The sequence below is a fragment of the Physeter macrocephalus genome, chromosome 17 (genome assembly GCF_002837175.3).
Source record: "Physeter macrocephalus isolate SW-GA chromosome 17, ASM283717v5, whole genome shotgun sequence".
Classification (NCBI taxonomy): domain Eukaryota; kingdom Metazoa; phylum Chordata; class Mammalia; order Artiodactyla; family Physeteridae; genus Physeter; species Physeter macrocephalus.
This window is the reverse complement of record NC_041230.1, coordinates 2,507,962-2,529,610: the sequence shown is the minus strand read 5'-3', so window position 1 is coordinate 2,529,610 and position 21,649 is coordinate 2,507,962. Positions and strand designations below refer to the sequence as shown.

The window sequence follows — 21,649 nt, the reverse complement described above, 5'->3', positions numbered from 1 at the left end:
CTGGTACAACCACAGTGAAAATATTATGGAGGTCGTCAAAAAACTAAAAGGAAAATTACTGTATTAAGAAACATTCCACTGCTGGGTATATATGCAAAGAAAGTGAAAATACCAATCTGAAAATATGTATGCACCCCAATATTTATAGCAGTATTATTTCCAATGGCTAAGATATGGGAGCAAAATAAATGTCCATCAACAGATGAATGGATAAAGAAGGTGTGACATATATATATGTGTGTGGGTTTGTGTGTGTATAGATATAGACAGATATACATATTACTCAGCCTTAAAAAATAAAAATTCTGCCACGACATGGATGTATGTAGAGTGTATTAAATTAGTGAAATAGTCAGACAAAGACAAATACTCTATGTTCTGACTACATGTGGAATCTAAAAAATTAAAGGAATGTATATAACAAAATAGAAATTGACTCACAGGGAACAAATTAGTGGTTACTAGTGGGGAGAGTGAAGGAGGAGGGTACTCAAAAATAAAAATTCTGCCACGTGTAACAACATGGATGTATGTAGAGTGTATTAAATTAGTGAAATAGTCAGACAAAGACAAATACTCTATGTTCTGACTACATGTGGAATCTAAAAAATTAAAGGAATGTATATAACAAAATAGAAATTGACTCACAGGGAACAAATTAGTGGTTACTAGTGGGGAGAGTGAAGGAGGAGGGGAGAGATAGTAGCTTCTTTGTCTTACTCCAATACCCCTATATATAAACAAACAAGGATGTATTGTACAACATAGGGAAATAGTCATTATTTTGTAATAATTTCAAATGGAGTATAATCAATAAAAATGTTAAACCACTATGTTGTACCCCTGAAACAAATATATATCAACTATACTTCAATTTAAAAAATCCCTTCGGTGGCTGAATGGATTTTTTTTAAACAAGATCAATTATATACTGTGTGCAAGAGATCTGTGTTAAGGCCATAGATAGAACAAAATTGAAAGATTGGAAAAAAGATATTCCATGCAAATGATATTTACCTGACTAGTGTAATATCAGGCAAAACAGACTTTAAGTCAAACCTCTCTCAAAGAATCATAGGCTATTATATAATGATAAAGGGATTAATGCATCAAGAAATTCTGACAATTATAAGTATGTATCCAGCATTGGAATCTTTAAACATAGAAAATATTAACAGATATGAAGGGGAAATGTGCAGAAATATAATAATGGTAAGAGACTTCAATACCCAACTTTCAACACTGTATAGATCATCCAGACAGCATATCAATCAGGAAACTTTGGACTTCACGTTACATGCACTATCAAGTGAACTTAACAGACATATATAGTACATTCCATTCAACAGCAGCAAAATGTCCATTCTTCTTAAGTGCACATAGATCATTTCCTAGGATAGATCATATCTTAAGCCACAAAACAAGGCCGCAAAAATACAAGATTAAAAATCATATAAACTATCTTTTCCATCCACAATGGTATGAAACTGAATTTCAATATTAGGAAGAATAACAATATTCAAGAGCACTTAGAAATTGAACAACAAGCTCTTTAATTTTATTTATTTTTGGCTGAGTTGGGTCTTCATTGCTGCGTGCGGGCTTTCTCTAGTTGTAGCGAGCGAGAGCTACTCTTTGTTGAGGTGCGTGGGCTTCTCATTGTGGTGGCTTCTTCTGCTGTGGAGCACGGGCTCTAGGTGCACGGGCTTCAGTAGTTGCAGCACACAGGCTCAGCAGTTGTGGTGCACGGGCTTAGTTGCTCCATGGCATGTGGGATCTTCCCGGACCAGGGCTCGAACCGTGTTCCCTGAATTGGCAGACGGGTTCTTAACGACTGCACCACCAGGGAAGCCCCAAACAATATCTTAAAGCAAACATGTGGAAACACAAAGTACCTAAACGTATGGAATACAGTAAATACAATTCAGAGAGATGTGTTTACAGTGAGAAATGCATATACATATGTGTGTATGTGTGTGTGTGTATATATATATATATATAATTTTTTTTTTTTTGGCTGCGTTGGGTCGTCGTTGCTGTACGTGGGCTTTCTCTAGTTGTGGCAAGTGGGGGCTACTCTTCATTGCAGTACGTAGGCTTCTCATTGCAGTGGCTTCTCTTGTTGTGGCGCATGGACTCTAGGTGCACGGGCTTCAGTAGTTGTGGGTCGTGGGCTCTAGAGTGCAGGCTCAGTAGTTGTGGCACATGGGCTTAGTTGCTCTGCAGCATGTGGGATCTACGTGGACCAGGGCTCAAACCCCTGTCCCCTGCATTGGCAGCGGATTCTTAACCACTGCACCACCAGGGAAGCCCTGCATATATTTTAACAAAGGGGAGAGGGGAGCCAGACAATGGAGTAAGGAAGATCCTGAGCTCTCCTCCTCCCATGGGCACACCAAAATTACAACTACTTACAGAGAAATTATCTCTGAGAATGCTCTGAAGACTAGCAGAGAAAATTTTCCACAACTCAAGCTATAAAGAAGGAGAAACCACAAGGCACGTAAGAGGATTAGAAACACAGTCTAGTTAGAACCACACCTTCAGCACTGTGCCCCGCGATTTACAGGTACCACAACTGCATAGGTCCTCCCCAAGGAGGGAAGGGTCTGAGCCCTGCATCAGCTGCCCAACCCAGAGTTCCTGCATTGGGAAGGAAAGAACTCAGCAGGTCTGGCTTTGAAAACCTGCAGGAGAGCTGGAGGCTAAAGGAAACAGATTCCGCTCCTAAAGGGCACACACCAAACCTCACATCTTCTCATCTTGGTGCAGAGCCAGTATTTTGAAAGACATCTGGGTCAGACCTACTTGCTAATCTCAGAAGGCATGAGGCAGCTTGGACTCCTGCTAGGGACTGAGACACAGGCAACATTTTAGAATCTTCCCTCCATTTGATTAGTGTCAGGGGCCTGCCCCCTTTACCACCATGTCTACAGCACTCCTGTGCCTCACCAGCAAACACACTGGGGGCCTTCCCTACCCACCTGTGCACCTGGAGCAGACCCATAATGGAGGGCTGCCTTGCCTATGAGCACACCCACAGCAATCACATAATGCAGGACCTCACAGACATTTAGACCAGGGTCCAATACAGCCTACCATCTTGTCCACAGTAGTTGGCCCTTCTACAACAGAAAGATGCATGCAGCCCACATAGGAGACATCCCTGCAGCATCTGGCTGTGCTGGCCAGAGGAGAATGTGCTGCTGGGCCCTATAGGCCATCTCCTATATAAGGTCACTTCTCCAAGACTGAAAATGTAACAAGACGAACCTAATAAATATAAATGCACAGAGAATTAGAAAACATAAGGAAATAGAAGAATATATTACAAATGAAGTAACTAGACACAATATCAGAAAAAGAACTAGACAAAACAGGGATAAGCATCCTACCTGAAAAAAAAGTGTTCAAGGTAATGATTATCAAGATGCTCACCCACGTCAGGAGGACACAGTGAGAACTTCAACAAAGCACAATAAAATGTAAAAAAGAACCAAAGAACTGAAAAATAAAATAACTGAGACTAAAACACACACACACACGCACACACACACACTACAGGGAAGCAACATTAGATTATATGATACAGAAGAACAGATTAGTCATCTGGAGGACAGAGTAGTGAAAATCACCAAAATTGAATAGCAAGAAGAAAAAAAAATTAAGATGATAGGTAAAGAGACCTCTTGGAAAACATCAAGAATACTAACACTAGCATTATAGGGGTCCCAGAAAGAGGAGAAAGAGAGTAAGGGGCAGATAACTTATTTTATGAGAGGATATAACAACTGACAATTTTCCTAAACTGGGAAAGGAAACAGACATCAAGTCCCAGGAAACACAGAGAGTCCCAAAGAAGATGAAGACAAACAGATCCACACCAAGACACATTATAATTAAAGCGTCAAAAATTAAAGACAAAGAGGGATCGTAGAAGTAATGAAATAAAAGTAACTGGTTAGGGACTTCCCTGGCAGTCCAGTGGTTAAGATTTCACCTTCCAATGCAGAGGGTGCGGGTTCGATCCCTGGTCAGAGAGCTAAGATCCCACATGCCTTGAGGCCAAAAACCAAAACATAAAATAGAAGCAATATTCTAACAAATTCAAGAAAGACTTTAAAAATGGTCCACATCGAAAAAATGTTAAAAAAAAAAGTAACTGGTTATGTACAAGGTATTTTCATGAGACTATCAGCTGACTTTTCAGCAGACTTTGCATACCAGAAACGAATGACAATATATTCAATGGTCTAAAAGGAAAAAGGCCACAGCAAGAATACTATACCAGCAAGATTATAATGCAGAATCAGAGAGATGAAGCATTTCCAGGCTAGCAAGCGCTAAATGAGTTCATCACTAAGAAAGCATCCTTATAAGAAATTTTGAAGGAATTTATTTAAGCTTAAAAGAAGTATCACTTATTAGCAACAAGAAAACACACAAAAGTAAAAATCTCACTGGAAAAAGGTATACATATTGTAAGGGGAGTAGATAGAACATTTATTAAGCTTCTGTAAAGAATAAAAGACTCGCAAAAAAAAAAAAAGTTTGGGGCTTCCCTGGTGGCGCAGTGGTTGAGAGTCCGCCTGCTGATGCAGGGGACACGGGTTCGTGCCCCAGTCTGGGAAGGTCCCACATACCATGGGGCGGCTGGGCCAGTGAGCCATGGCTGCTGAACCTGCGCGTCCAGAGTCTGTGCTCCGCAATGGGAGAGGCCACAACGGTGAGAGGCCTGTGTACTGCAAAAAAAAAAAAAAAAAAAAAAAAAAAAGACAAAAGTAGTATTTTTTTGAAGAAAGAGAAGGCCCAAATAAATTAGAAATGAAAGAGAGACATCATAGAAATGCAAAGTAGCATAAGACATTTCTACAAACAATTACACACTAAAGAGTTGGACACCTAGAAGAAATGGATGAATTCCTAGAATTATAAATCTTCTAAGACTGAATCAGCAATAAATAAAAAACCTAAAAGATCAAATACTAGTAATAAAATTGGTAATCAAAAAACTCCCAATAAATAAAACCCCAGGACCTTCACTGATAGCTTCACTGATAAATTCTACCAAATTCTACCAAATATTTAAATGAAATATTTAAATGAAAGTTAACATCTATCCTTCTCAAACTATTCCAAATAATTGAAGAAAGAGTGTTTCCAAACTAATTTTCTGAGATCAGCATCAGCCATAGATGAAAAGCAGATAAAGATACTACCAAAAAAGTAGGTTACAGGCCTTATTCCTGATGAACAGATATGCAAAAAGCCTCTGCAAAATATTAGCAAACTGAATTCAACAATACATTAAAAAAACCATACCCCGTGATCATGTGGGATTTATCTCAGCAATGCAGGGATGATTCAATATATGCAAATCAATTAAGGGACACACCAGATTAGTATAACAAAGTGTAAAATCAAATGATCATCTTCATAGCTCCAGCAAAAGCATTTGACAAAAATTCAACAAACTTCAAAATCTGATAAAGCTCTCAACAAATTTGGTATAGAGGCAACATACCTTTATATAATAAAGGGCATATATGACAAAAACCACAGCTAATATCATACTCAATGATGAAAAGTTGAAAGCATTTCCCCTAAGAACAGGAGCAAGACAAGGATGACTGTTCTCACCACTTTTATTCACCATAGTATTAATAATCCTAGCCACAGCAAAAAGACAAAAATAAAAATTAAAAAGGGGATCTAGATTGTAAAGGAACTAAAACTGTCACTGTTTGAACATGACACATAGAGAAAACCCTAAAGGTTTCACCCACAAATTATTAGCATGAATAAATTCAGTAAATTTGAAGTATACACAATTAATATACAGAAATCTGTTATTTTTCCTGCACCAATAATAAACTATCCAAGGTATGAAGAAAAAATATTATGATTATATTAAAATAATAGAAGACCTAAAAATAAATTTATCCACAGATGTGAAAGATTTATGCACTGAAAATTATGACATTGATGAAACAAATGGAAGATGACACAAATAAATGAAAAGATACCTTATGCTCTTGGATTGAAAAAATTAATATTTTTAAAACAGCCATACTACTCCAAGCAACCTACAGATATAAAGCATTCCCTATCAAAATACCCATGAGTGCTCGCTTCGGCAGCACATATACTAAAACTGGAAAGATACAGAGAAGATTAGCATGGCCCCTGCACAAGAATGACATGCAAATTTGTGAAGCGTTCCATATTTTTTGGACAGCTGTCAAAAAAACAAACAACACAATCCAGAAATGGGCAGAAGACCTAAATAGGCATTTCTCCAAAGAAGACATAGATTGCCAACAAACACATGAAAGGATACTCAACATCACTAATCAGTAGAGAAATGCAAATCAAAATTACAATGAGGTATCACTTCACACCAGTCAGAGTGGCCCTCATCAAAAAATCTACAAACAATAAATGCTGGAGAGGGTGTGGAGAAAAGGGAACCCTCTTGCACTGTTGGTGGGAATGTAAATTGATACAGCCACTATGGAGAATAGTATGGAGGTTCCTCAAAAAAACTAAAAATAGAACTACCATACGACCCAGCAATCCCACTACTGGACATATACCCTGAGAAAACCATAATTCAAAAAGAGGCATGTACCACAATGTTCATTGCAGCTCTATTTACAATAGCCAGAACATGGTAGCAACCTAAATGTCCACTGACAGATGAATGGATAAAGATGTGGCACATATATACAATAGAATATTACTCAGCCATAAAAATAAATGAAATTGAGTTATTTGTGGTGAAGTGGATGGACCTAGAGTCTGTCATACAGAGTGAATAAGTCAGAAAGAGAAAAACAAATACCATATGCTAACACATATATATAGAATCTTAAAAAAAATGGTTAAGAGGGAGGGGATATGGAGATGTATGTATATGTATAGCTGATTCACTTTGTTATAAAGCAGAAACTAACCACACCATTGTAAAGCAATTATACTCCAATAAAGATGTTTAAAAAAAAAAGATCTAGTAAAGGGAATGATGATTCATGACAAAAAAAAAAAAAAATTAGGCCTTCCCTGATGGCACAGCAGTTAAGAATCCACCTGCCAATGCAGGGGACATGGGTTCAAGCCCTAGTCCAGGAAGATCCCACAGGCTGTGGAGCAACTAAGCCAGCGAGCCACAACTACTGAAGCCCGTGTGCCTATAACCTGTGTTCTGCAACAAGAGAGGCCACTGCAATGAGAAGCCCATGCACCACAACGAAGAGTGACCCCCGCTCACTGCAACTAGAGAAAAGCCCGCACACAGCAACAAAAACCCAATGCAGTCCAAAATAAATAAATAAAATTTTAAAAATACCCATGACATTTTTCACAGAACCAGAACAAATAATCCTAAAAGTAATAGAGAACCACAAAACACTCACATTGCTTAAGCAATACTGAGAAAAAAGACCAAAGGTGGAGATATCACACTCCCTGAATACAAAGCTACAATAATCACAAAAACAGACACAGAAATCAATGGAATAGAATAAAGAGCTCAGAAAGGAACCTGCACACTTATGGTCAATAAATCTACTACAAAGGAGTCAAAAATATACAATGGAGAAAAGACAGTCTCTTCAATAAGTGGTGTTCGGAAAACTGGAGAGTTACAAGTAAAATAATGAGATTAGAACATTTCCTCACACTGTACACAAAGACAAACTCAAAATGGATTAAGGACCTAGATGGAATACCTCAAACCGTAAAACTCCTAGAAGAGAATATAGGCTGAAAACTCTGTGGCATAAATGGGAACACTTTCTTTTTTGGACCTGTCTCTTAAGGGAAAAAGACATAAAAGCAAAAATACACAAAGGGGACCTTATTAAATTTAAAATCTTTTGCAGAGCAAAGGAAATGTTAGACACAATGAAAAGGTAACCTACAGAATGGGAGAAAAATATATGCCAAGGATATGATGGAGAAGGGGTTAATATCCAAATTATATAAAGAGTTCATCCACTCTATCAAAAAACAAACAAAAATGGTTGAAAAATGGAGAGAAACACTTAATAGACATTTTTCCACAGAAGATATACACATAGCCAACAGGCACATGAAAAAATGCTAAACATCACTAATCATTGGATAAATGCAAATCAAAACCAGAATGAGACATCACCTCACATCTGTCAAGATGGCTCTCATCAAAAAGTCTAGGGCTTCCCTGATGATGCAGTGGTTAAGAATGTGTCTGCCAATGCAGGGGACATGGGCTCAAGCTCTGGTCCAGGGAGATCCCACATGCCATGGAGCAACTAAGCCTGTGTGCCAAACTACTGAGCTTGCTCTCTAGAGCTCATGAGCCACAACTACTGAGCCTGCATGCCACAACTACTGAAGCCCATGCACCTAGAGCCCATGCTCCACAACAAGAGAAGCCACTGCAATGAGAAGCCCATGAACCACAATGAAGAACAGCCCTCACTCGCTGCAACTAGAGAAAGCCTGCACACAGTGCAGACCCAAAGCAGCCAAAATATTAACTAATTAATTTTTAAAAAAATTCTACAGACAACAAATGTTAGGAACCCTAGTACATTGTTAGTGGGATTGTAAATTGGTACAACCACTATGAAAATATTATGGAGGTCGTCAGAAAACTAAAAGGAGAACTACTGTATTAAGAAACAATTCCACTGCTGGGTATATACTCAGAGAAAGTGAAGACAGCAATTGAAAAGATACATGCACCCCAATATTTATAGCAGCATTATTTACAATTGCCAAGATATGGAAGAGACCTAAATGTCCATCAACAGGTGAATGGATAAAAAAGATGTGATATATCACACACATATATATCACACACACACATATATATGTATATATATATATCACACACACACACATATATATAATGGGATATTACTCAGTCATAAAATATAAAAATTACTCAGCCATGTGCAACAACATGGATGGACCTAGAGTATATTATATGAGTTTTGGATTTTGGGGTATTTCATTAGGTCCTTAATCCATTTTGAGTTTGTCTTTGTGTACAGCATGAGGAAATGTTCTAATCTCATTATTTTACCTGTAGGTCTCCAGTTTCCCAGCACCACTTATTGAAGAGAATGTCGTTTCTCCATTGTATATTTGTACCTCCCTTGTAGTAGAGTTATTGACCATAATTGTGTGGGTTCCTTCTGGACTATCCATTCTCTTCCATTCGTCTATGTTTCTGTTTTTGTGGCAATACAATTCTCTTTTGATTACTGTAGCATTGTGTATAATCTGAAGTCAGGAAGTGTGATACCTAACCTTATACCTTAAGTTACTAGGAAAAGAAGAACAAACAAAACCTAACGTTAGTAGAAGAAAAGAAATCATAAAGATCAGATCAGAAAGGAGTAAGAGAACAATAGGAAAGATCAACAAAGAAAGATCTGGTTCTTTTAAAAGATAAAATTGATAAACTTTAACTAGACTCATCAAGAAAAAAAGAGAGATGAATCAATTCCAAAAAATTGGAAAAGAAAAAGGAAAAGTCTCAAATAATACCATTGAAATAGGAAGGATTATAAGAGATTATCATGAACATTTTATACTCCAATAAAATGGACAACTTAGGAAAAATGGGCAAATTCCTATAAATACAAAATCTCCCAAGGCTGAATCAGGAAAGAGTAGAAAATATGAACAGACCAATTACCAGTAATGTAATTGAATAAGTAATAATAATTTAAATAAGCCCAGCAAACAAAAGTCCAGGTCCAAACAACTTCATAGGTAAATTCTACCAAACATTTAGAGCATTTTAAACCTATACTTCTCAAGCCATTTCAAAATACTGGAGAGGAAGGAATGCTTCTGAAATCATTCCTCAAGGTCACCATCACCTTGATACCAAAATGACAAAGATATCACATAAAAGTAAACTACAGGCCAATATCGCTGATGAACATAGATGCAAATATGTTCAAACTTATATGATCTACCTTATTAATGAACTGAATAAAAATATGATCAAATCAATAAATGCAGAAAAAGCTTTTGAAAAAATTCAACACTGATTTATGATAAAAATGGTCAACAGTATGGGTAAAGAGGCAACATAAATTAACTTAATAAAGGCCACATATGATAAATTCACAACAAATATTATACTCAACAGTGAAAAGCTGAAAGCATTTTCTCTCAGATACGGAACAAGAGAAGGCTACCTATGCTTGCCACTTTTATCAACAAGTATTGGAAGTCCTAGTCATGGCAATTAGACAAGAAATACAACTAAAAGAAATCCAAATGTTGACGATGTGGGAAAAAGGTAACCACTGTGCACTTTGGAGGGAAGTAAATTGGTGCAGCCACTATGGAAAAAGTATGGGGATTTGTCAAAACAATTAAAAGTAGCTCTACCCTATGTTCCAGCAATTTCACTTTGGGGTATTTATCTGAAGAAAAAAAATATATAATAATTAGAAAAGATATATATAATCACTGCAGCATTATTTAAAATAGCCAAAATATGGAAGCAACCCAAATGTCCATCAATCAATGTGTAAAGAAGTGGTATATATACATATATATGTGTGTGTGTGTGTATATACACACACGTGTACATACACATATATACATAATATATATAATATATACAATATATACTATATATATAATACATACATGTTATATACACACACAGTGGAATATTACTCAGCCATAGAAAAGAATGAAATCTTGCCATTTGAGACAACATGAATAGATCTAGAGGGTATTATGCTAAATGAAATAAGTCAGACTGAGAAAGAAAAGTACTGTATCATTTCAATTATTTACGTAATCTGAAATGAAAACAAATGAACATGTAACAACAGCAACAACAAAACCAACCAGATTTGTAAATACAGAGAAAAAACAGGTGGTTGTCAGAGGAGAGTGGGAGGAGGAAAGAAATAGGTGAGGGAGATCAAGAGGTACAAACTTCCAGATGCAAAAGAAACCAGTCACGGTATGTGATGGTGTACAATTTTGGATATGTAGTCACTTACTATAATAGAATTGACTGGTGATTGTCCCCAGTTACTATACTAGAATTTGTATGGGGACATATCATAAATAGACTTACTGTGCTGATCATTTTGAAATGTATAGATATATCAAATCATTACATCAGGCAACTGGAACTACCAGTGTTGTTGGTCAATTATACTTCAAAAACAAACTCACAGAAAAAGAGATCCAATTTGTGGTTACCACAGTCGGGGTGAGGTAGCAGGGGGAATTGGATGAAGGCAGCCACAAGCTACAAATTTCCAGTTATAAGATAAATAAGTACTAGGGATTTAATATACAATATGATAAATATAATTAATACTGCTTTATGTTATATGTGAAAGTTGCTCTCTGTTACATATGGAAGTTGTTAAGAGAGTACGTCCTAAGAGTTATCACAAAATTTCTTTGCTATTTAATTTTGTATCTCTATGAGATGAATGTTCACTACACCGATTGTGATAATTGTTTCATAATGTATGGTAGTCAAATCATTATGCTGTACGTCTTAAACTTATACAGTGCTGGATGTCTATTATATCTCAATAAATCTTAAAGAAAAAATAAATAATACCTTAGTCAAGCTCACTTAGGGAAATACTTTATAGCAAGATTAAGTGAATCCTATACCAGGACTCTACTGTTTGGGTTGTTGGGAAATATAACTAATCAGTTTACAAATTTAGAAAAGGTATGTGATCAATTTGATAGATGCAAACAAAGTAGCATGGAAGAATGCTACAGGTAATAATTATAAAAATAAGATATTAATGCATATGTACTCAAAGAAATGTCACATACCCCTGACACTAGTTCACCTATAGAGAAGTAATAGATTAATTTCCTCTAATCATCAGAAAGATCACTAGGAGACAGAACACCTAACTTACTTAACACAGTTTGAGGTATTAGTAAAAAGATTACCATTGGAAAGGAAGGATTAAAATTATCTCCATTTGCAGATCATATGGATATATACCTAGTAAGTGCAAAGAATCAATGGAAAATTGTTACAGAAAATAATAAAATATTGTAAAGGCTATAACATAAGCATATAGTACAGTTTATATATATACATTCCAAGCAGTTACAAAGTATATTAAACGGGAGGCTGCAATTTTAAAAGTATAAAATAAAATAAAAATAAATCTAACAGCATACATGTGAAAAATCCTATATGAACAAAATTATCAGGAACTCCTTAGATAGATGATACAAATGTGAAGAAAAGGAAAATCAAACTATTTCCTTAAATAGAATAATAAATCTTACATGAGAGAAAAAATATACCAATACACATATGTGTCTATAAAATGTATATGTATAAATATGTGTATATTTCTATATATGTGTGTGTGTGTGTGTACACACATAAATGTGTTTCTGGGGGTAATTTATTGTTCACATAAAAAGAAAATATATATGTAAAGTATATATAAAATGAGTTATTTTGTAAAATTAAAGATTAGTTATTAAATATATTTTACATACAAGATATGTTAGCTTCATGGAAACTACAAAGGAAAAACGTGGTTACACAAAAGATAAAGATTTCATACTACATCAAAAAATAAATTTACAATGGAACTACAACACAGAAAAAAATGAATGGGTTATAATAAATCCTATCAGCAATTAATTTAAACATTAATGGACTAAATTCTCCAATTAAATGACACAAAGTAGTTGAATTAATTTAAAAATAAAGAACCTAAAATATGCTGTATAAGAGAGACACTTTGGGCTTCCCTGGTGGCACAGTGGTTGGGAGTCTGCCTGCCGATGCAGGGGACACGGGTTCATGCCCTGGTCCGGGAAGATCCCACATGCTGCGGAGCGGCTGGGCCAGTGAGCCATGGCCGCTGAGCCTGCGCGTCCAGAGCCTGTGCTCCGCAACAGGAGAGGCCACAACAGTGAGAGGCCCGCGTACTGCAAAAAAAAAAAAAAAAAGAGACACACATATATACACACACACAGATTCGTCCAAAGCCTGTGCTCCCCAACAGGAGAGGCCACAACAGTGAGAGGCCCGCGTACTGCAAAAAAAAAAAAAAAAAAGAGACACTTTAACTTTAAAGACGTATATAGGTTAAAGTGAGAGAGGATGGAAAAAGTCCATGCAAACAGCAATCAAAAGAGAGCAGGAGTAACTATACTTATTTCAGATAATATATATTTTCAATCAAAATCTGTCACAAAGACAAAGAATGTTACTATACAGTGAAAAAGGGGTCAAATTATCAAGAGAGTATTACAAGTATAAATATATATGCATCCAACACTGGAACATGTAAATATTTAAAGCAAATATTAACAAAACCATAGGGATAAAAAGTAATAGTAGGGTACTTCAATACCCCACTTTTAAACATGGATAGATTGTCCAGACAGAAATTTAATGAGAGAAGCTTGATCTGTGTAACACTTTAGAAAAGTAAACCTAAGAGATATATACAGAACTTTCCATCCAAGAGCACCAGAAAACACATTCTTCTCAAGGTCACATAAAACATTCTCCAGGGTATATCATTCCTGGGCCACAAAGCTAATCTTAATGCATTTAAGATTAAAATCATATCTCATAGCTTTCCAACCACAATGATATGGAACTAGAAATCAACAGGAAAAAATTTACAAATCCATGGAAATAACACACTCAAAACAAACAAACAAAAACACACACACTCTGGAATAACCAATGGATCAAAGTAGAAATTAAAAGAGAAATTAGTATCTTGAGAAAAACAGAAAAAAAAATATACAGAATACCACAATTTAGGGGATACATCAAAAGTAGTTCTTATCCTTACATTAAAAAAAGTGAAACAAAGTTTTCAAACTTTACACATCAAGGAAGTAGAAAAAGTTATGCATAAAATTAAAAGAAGAAAGGAAACAGCAAAGACAAGAGGATAAATGATGGATAAAGAGACTAGAAAAAAAGAGAAATAAATCAAGCTAAGACTTGGTGTTTTAAAAAAAATAAAGCAAATTGACAAACCTTTAGCTACATTAACCAAGGAAAAAAGAAAGAGAAGTGAAAAAATCTGATAAATGAAAGATGAGACAGCAAAGAAATACAAAGGGCCATAAGAGTATATTATTAACAAATTATACATCAACAAATTAGATAAATTATAATAAATTCCCAGAAGCATGAAACCTACCAAGACTGAATCATAAATAGAAAGTCTGACAGACCAATAATAAATCAAGACATTAAAATAATAAACACAAACCTCCCAACAAAGAAAAGCATAAGACCAGATGGTTTCACTAGTGAATTCTACCAAATATTAAAAAAATAACTAAGACCAATCATTCTGAATCTCTTACAAAAAAACCCCTGAGGATGAGGGAACATGCCCAAGCAAGTTTTAGGAGGACAGCATTACTCTGACACCAAAGCCAGATTAGGAAAACTACAAGGAAATCTATAGGCTGATATGCCTAATGAATATAAATGCAAAAATTCTCAGCAAATGTCTAACCGAATCCAACAGCAAATTAAAAAGATCATACACCATGATCAAGTGGAATTCATGCCTGGGATGGAAGGATGTCTCTCTCTGTCTCTCTGTCTCTCTCTCTGTCTCTCTCTCTCTCCCCCTATATATATATATATATATATATATATATATATACACACACACACACACACATACATACACACATATATATGTGTGTATATATATATATAGTGACATATATATATCAATAAATGTGATACACAATGTTAATAGAATGAAGAATATACAATAGATGCAGAAAAAGCAGTTGACAAAATTCAATACCCTTATATGACAAAAGCTCTCAATAAATTGGGAACAGAAGGAGCATGCCTCAAAATAAGGCCATATACTACACACTCACAGCTAACCTTGTACCCAATGGTTAAAAACTGAAAGTTTTTCCTTTAAACTCAGGAACCAGATAAGGATATCCACACTCACTACTCTTATTAGAGGCACTACTGGAAGTCCTAACCAGAGCAATCTGACACAAAAATGAATAAAAAGACATCCAAAATGAAAAGGAAGAAGTAAAGCATTCTCTGTTTTCAGAAAACATGATCTTATATATGACTGGTCCCCAAAATGGTAGAACTAACAAATGAATTCATTAAAGTTGCAGGATACAGAATCAACATACAAAAATCAGCTGCATTTCTATACACTAACAACAAAATATCTGAAAGAAATAAAGAAAATAATTCCATTTACAATTGCATGAAAAAAATACCTAGGAATAAATTTAACTGAGAATGAAAGTCCTGTGTACTGAAAAATACAAGACATTAAGGAAAGAAATTGAAGACAACACAAATAGATGTTTAGATAATCTTTGCTCATGAATTAAAAGAATTAATATTGTTAAAATGTCCACACTGCCTAAAGCAATACACAGGTTCAATGCAATCCCTATCAAAATCTCAATAGCATTTTTCACAGCCATAGGACAAAAAATTCGAAAATTTGCATGGATCCATAAAAGATTCCAAATAGCAAAAGCAATCATGAAAAAGAAGGAAAAAACTGGAGTCTTCATGCTTTATGATTTCAAATTCTATTACAAGGCTATGATCATGAAAACAGTATGGTTTTGGCATAAAGACAAACACATAGATCAATGGAAAGAATAGAGAGCATAGAAATAAACCTAAGCATACATGGTTGATTAATTTATGACAAAGGAACCAAGAATATACAATGGGAAAATTTAATAATCTTTTTAATAAATGTTGTTGGGAAAACTGGGCAGCCACATGCAAAAGAATGAAACTGGACCACTATCTTACACCATATAAAAAAATAACTTAAAATGGGTTAGACTTAAATGAAAGATGTAAAACCATAAAACTCTTAGAAGAAAACATAGATGTGGCAAGTTCCTTGACATATATCTTGGAGATGATTTTCTGAATCTGACAACAAAAGCAAAAGCAACAAAAGCAAAAATAAACAAATGGGAGAACATCATATTAAAAAGCTTATGCACAAAAAAGGAACCATTAACAAAACAAAAAGGCAACCTAATGAATGATAGAAGATAGTTGCAGATCATATACAGAGAAGGGGTTAATATCCAAAATATATAAAAACTCATACAGCTCACTAAGGAAAAAGCAAGCAATCCTGCTAAAAAATGGGCAAAAGATCTAAATACAAGTTCTTTTTTCCAAAATAGATGGCCATACAGATAGCCAACAGGCACATGAAAAGATGCACTAATAATTAGGGACATGCAAATCAAAACCACAATGATATCACCTCATATCTGTCAGAATGGCTATTAAAAAAAGCACAAGAAATCACAAGTCTTGATGAGAATGTGGATAAAAGGGAATCCTAGTGCACTGCTGGTGGGAATGTAAACTGGTGCAGCCACTATGGAAAACAGTATGGAAATCCCTTGAAAAATTAAAAACAGAACTACCATACAATCCTGCAATTCTACTTTCGGGTATTTACCTAAAAAAAGAAAAAAGAAAACACTAATTGGAAAATGTATAGGTACCCCTAGTTTCATTACAGCATTATTTACAATAGCTGAGATATGGAAACAAACTAAGCATCCACTGATAGATGAATTGATAAAGATGTGATATATATAATATATATATGTGATATAGATATGTAAGATTTATATGTGTGTGTGAATATGTACATACACATATACATACATACAATGGAATACTACTCAGCCATAAAAAAGAATAAAATGTTGTCATTTGTAACAACAAAGATGGTTCTTAGGGTTATTAGTTTAAGTGAAGTAAGGCAGAGAAAGACAAATACTTCCTGATTTCACTAATATATGGAACCTAAAACACAAAACAAAATTTACAGATACATAGAATAGATTGATGACTGTCAGATGCGAGGGGTGGTAGGGGGTTGGTGAAATGGGTGAATGGGGTCAACAGCTACAAATTTCCAGTTATAAAATGATGTACATGTACAGTATGGTGACTGTAGTCAAAATTTTTTTTTGCCAATTTAAAAGATGCTAAGAAGTAAATCTTAAAAGTTCTCAATAAAAAAATTTTGTAATTTATATAGTGACAGATGGTAACTAGACTAATTATGGTAATCATTTTTCAGTGTATACAAATGTTGAATTATTGTGTTGTATTCCAGAAATTGATATAATTTTGTATATAAATTATACTTCAATTAAAAAAACCCTCTATAATATGCCAAGATAATGATGCCACACAATTAACTATAAACTCCCATTTGTTAGGTCATTTCAGAGAAATTTAAAAGTTCAAAGATTAAATCTCTGCCAAAAAAAAAAAAAAAGAATCAAAACAACAAGATACTGGAGATCTGGCAGAAAATGGTGGAGTAGGTAAACCCTGATCTCACCTCCTCTCACAGGCACAACAAGAGCACAATTATTTGCAGAACAAACATCAGTGAAAAGATTGGAACCTACGAGAAAAGACCTTCTACAACTAAAGATATAAAGAAGGAATGACAAGATGTGTGGTAGTGATGGAATTGCAATATAGTCAACTCCCATAGCCCCAGGGTGGGTGACCCACAAATGGGAAGATAATTAAATTGCAAAGGTTCTCTCAAAAGAGAGAAAGGTCCAAGCCCCACAATGGGCTTCTCAGCCTGGGGATCCTGCACCAAGTAGATGAGCCCCCAGAGAATTTGGCTTTGAAGGCCAGTGGGTTTAATTTCAGGAGTCCCAGAGGGTTGGGGGAAACAGAGACTTCACTCTTTTTTTTCATCGGCAGGCGGACGCGCAACCACTGCGCCACCAGGGAAGCCCCAGAGACTTCACTCTTAATGGGCACACACAAAAATCTGACATGCTCTGGGACCCAGGATAGAAGCAGTAATTTGACAGAGCCTGGGTCAGACCTACTTGCTAATCTTGGAGAGTCTCCTGGAGTGGCAGGATGCAGCTGCATCTAACCCTGGGGACGTAGATACTGGCAGCAGCCATTTTGGGGAGCTCATTCTACCATGTGGACACTGGTACTGGCAAATGCTGTTTTGGAATCCTCCCTCTAGCTTATAGCCTCAGTTCCCAGCCCTGCCCTGACAAAACAGCTTATAGGGCCCAGTGCTGGGACACCTCAGGACAAGAAACTAACATGGCATGGACACAGACTCACCCACTGCCTTAAGACAGTCACCCCTGGACATGGCCCTGCCCATCAGAGGGCCCAGGACCTGACCCCACTCTCTAGTGCACAGGCACTAAACCCAAGACTCTCAGGGCCCTCCAGCCAGAGAACCTGGAACCAAGCTCCAACTAACAGTGGGCAGGCACCATCTCCAGAATCCCATGGGACTGAGAAACACCCTGCAGGGAGCCTGTCTAGACTCAGGACCAGCCTCTCCATTAGGGAATGGACACCAACCACAAGAAAACGACAGCCCTGCAGTCTGTGGATTTGACCCACACATCAGGAAGCCAGACCATGCCCTGGAACTGGCTGGGCTCCAATGCCACCAATCAACAAGCCTGCTCTAGCCTTAGGCCCAGCTTCACTCACTAGCAGGCAGACACCAGCTGCAAGAAACTTGTAACCACACAGCCTACAGACATAGCCCACACACTAGCAGGCCAGATCCATCCCTAGGATCAGCTAGGCCTTTGACCTAAACACTAGCAGTGCAACAGAAGGTTCAAGATACCCTAGGCCCTGCAGCCAACTGTGTCAGAAAGCAGCCCCACCACCAGTGATCCAGCACAAGTTCTGGACCTCTGGGCCATGCAACCAGACTCCAGGACCTGACTTAACCCACAGTGGGTGGGCAACAGCCCTGGGGTTTCCTGGACCCTCACTCCACCCATGAGTAATGCAGCACTAGCCCCACCGAGGGTTCTGCAGTAAGCCACCTCCTGACACAGTCCTAACAACCAGTACCCAGCCAGAAGCCTCTGCACAGGTGGTACTCAGCCAGACCAGGGACCAATGAAGACCAGGGACCAACCAGACCAGGGACCAACAAAGCCTACCAGACCACCCACATAGTTAGACCACCACAACAGAAAGACCCACGCAGCCATTAGAGGGGAAACCTCTAGCGCACACAGCTCTGGTGACAAGAGGGGAGTGCAGTGCTTGGACACATAAGATGTCTCCTGAAAAAGGCCACTTCTCTAACATCGGGAAACAAACATAACCTATGAGATACATAAAAATATGACCAACAAATTAGGCAAAAAGAGGTGACAGAAGAACATGTTCTTAACCAAGGAACAAGATAAGAATTAAGTGAAGTGTGATAGGCAATCTACCCAAGAAAGAATTCAGAATAGTGATCATAGGATGGTCAAAGAACTCGTGAGAAGAATGGATGCACAGAGAAGTGAGAAATTTTTTTTATGGGAGTAAATTGCTTTACAATGTTGTGTTAGTTTCTGCTGTACAACAGAGTGAATCAGCTATATGTATACATGTATCCCCTCCCTCTTGAGCCTCCCTCCCACCCTCCTATCCCATCCCTCTAGGTCATCACAGAACACTGAGCTGAGCTCCCTGTGCTATACAGAAGCTTCCCCCTAGCTATATATTTTACACATCGTAGTGTATATAGGTCAGTGCTACTCTCCCAATTCATCCCACCCTCCCCTTCCCCACTGTGTCCACAAGTCCATTCTCTACGTCTGCGTCTCTATTCCTGACCTGCAAATAATAAACATTTAAAAGATATAAAGAACAACCAGAAATGAAGAATAAAATAACTGAAAAGAAAAACACACTAGAAGGAATCAACAGCAGACTAAGTGATACAGAGGAATGGATTAGTGAACGGGAAAACAGTATAGTGGAAACCACTGATACTGAAAAGAGTAAAGAAGGAAAAGAAATGAGGACAATTCTTTGTTCTCTGTAACAACATCAAGGACACTAATATTTGCATTATAAAGGACCCAGAAGAAGAAGAGAGAGACAAAGGGCTGAGAACATAATTGAAGACACAAGAGCTAAAAACTTCCCTAACCTGGGGTAGGAAACACACATCCAAATTCAGGAAGTGCAGAACATCCCATATAGGATTGCCCACAGAGGAACTCTTGAAGACACACTGTAATCAAAATGGCAAAAATTAAAGCGAGAACATTAACAGTAGCAAGGGGAAAGCAACATGTTACTTACAAGGGAACTCCCATAAGGCTATCAGTTGACTTTTTAGCATAAATTCTGCAGTACAGAGGGAGTGGCACAATATATTCAAAGTGATGAAAGGGGAAAAAACCTACAACCAATACTCTAACCAGCAAGGTTCTTGTTCAGATTTGTTGGAGAAATCAAAAGTTTCACAGACAAGCAGAAGCTGAAAGAGTTCAGAACCACCAAACCACCTTTATAAGAAATGTTAAAGGAAATTCTGTAAGTAAAAAAGGCCACAACTAGAAGCATGAAAATTATGAAATGAAAAAATAGCTTATTGGTAAAGGCAAACATATAGTAAGGGTAGGAAATCATCCACATAAAAATATAGTAGGGGGCTTCCATAGTAACGCAGTGGTTAAGTATCTGCCTGCCAATGCAGGGGACATGGGATCAAGCCCTGGTCCAGGAAGATCCCACATGCCATGGAGCAACTAAGCCTGTGCACCACAACTACTGAGCCTGCCCTCTAGAGCCCGCAAGCCACAACTCCTGAAGCCCGCACATCTAGAGCCCATGCTCCACAACAAAAGAAGCCACCACAATGAGAAGCCCGTGCACCACAACTAAGAGTAGCCCCTGCTCACCGCAACTAGAGAAAGACCACATGCAGCAACAAAGACCCAATGCAGCCAACAATAAATAAATTAAATAAATAATTTTTTTTTTTAAAAAAAGAGCTAAAAAAATAAAACCTAGTAGGAAGGTTAAAAGACAAATGTAGTACAAATCATCTATATCCACAATAAGCTGTTCAGGTATACACAAAAGAATTACATGTAAAATATGGTATCAAAACAGTAATCATTAGGGGAGGAGAGTACAAATGCAGTGTTGTTAATATGCATTTTAAATTAAGAGATAGCAACTTTAAATAATCACATAGGTATATAGATTGCTATATATGAACCTGATGGTAACCATAAACCAAAAATCTATAATAGACACATACACAAAAAACTAAAAGGAATCCAAACATAACACTAAAGATAGTCATCAAATCACAAGAGAACAAAAAGAAGGAACTAAAAAGACCTACAAAGCAACCCCCAGACAATTAACAAAATGGCAATAAGAACATACATATCAATAATTACTTTAAATGTAAATGGAGTAAATGCTCCAGTCAAAAGAGAGAGTGGCTGAATGGATACAAAAATAAGACCTGTATATATGCTGTCTACAAGAGACACACTTCAGATCTAAAGACACACACTGACTGAAAGTGGGGGAATGGGAAAATGTAGTCTATACAAATGGAAACAGAAGAAAGTTAGGGTAGCAATACTGGTTTCATACAAAGTAAATTTTAGAGACTTAAAAGAGACAAAGAAGGACATAACATAATGATCAAGAAGTCAATCCAAGAAGAAGATATAACAATTGTAAATATATACGTGCCCAACATAGGAGCACCTCAATACATAAAGCAAATATTAACTGACAAAAAGGGAGAATTTGGGCTTCCCTGGT

At 36.8% G+C, this 21,649-nt stretch overlaps 1 non-coding gene across 1 annotated transcript; it reads left to right on the top strand.

Moving 5' to 3' along the window:
* Positions 1 to 6,124: 6,124 nt before the first annotated feature.
* Positions 6,125 to 6,231, top strand: LOC112067321 (U6 spliceosomal RNA). Its single transcript, XR_002893197.1, has one exon. It is a non-coding gene; the product is annotated as a U6 spliceosomal RNA (small nuclear RNA).
* The last annotated feature ends 15,418 nt before the right edge of the window (positions 6,232 to 21,649 follow it).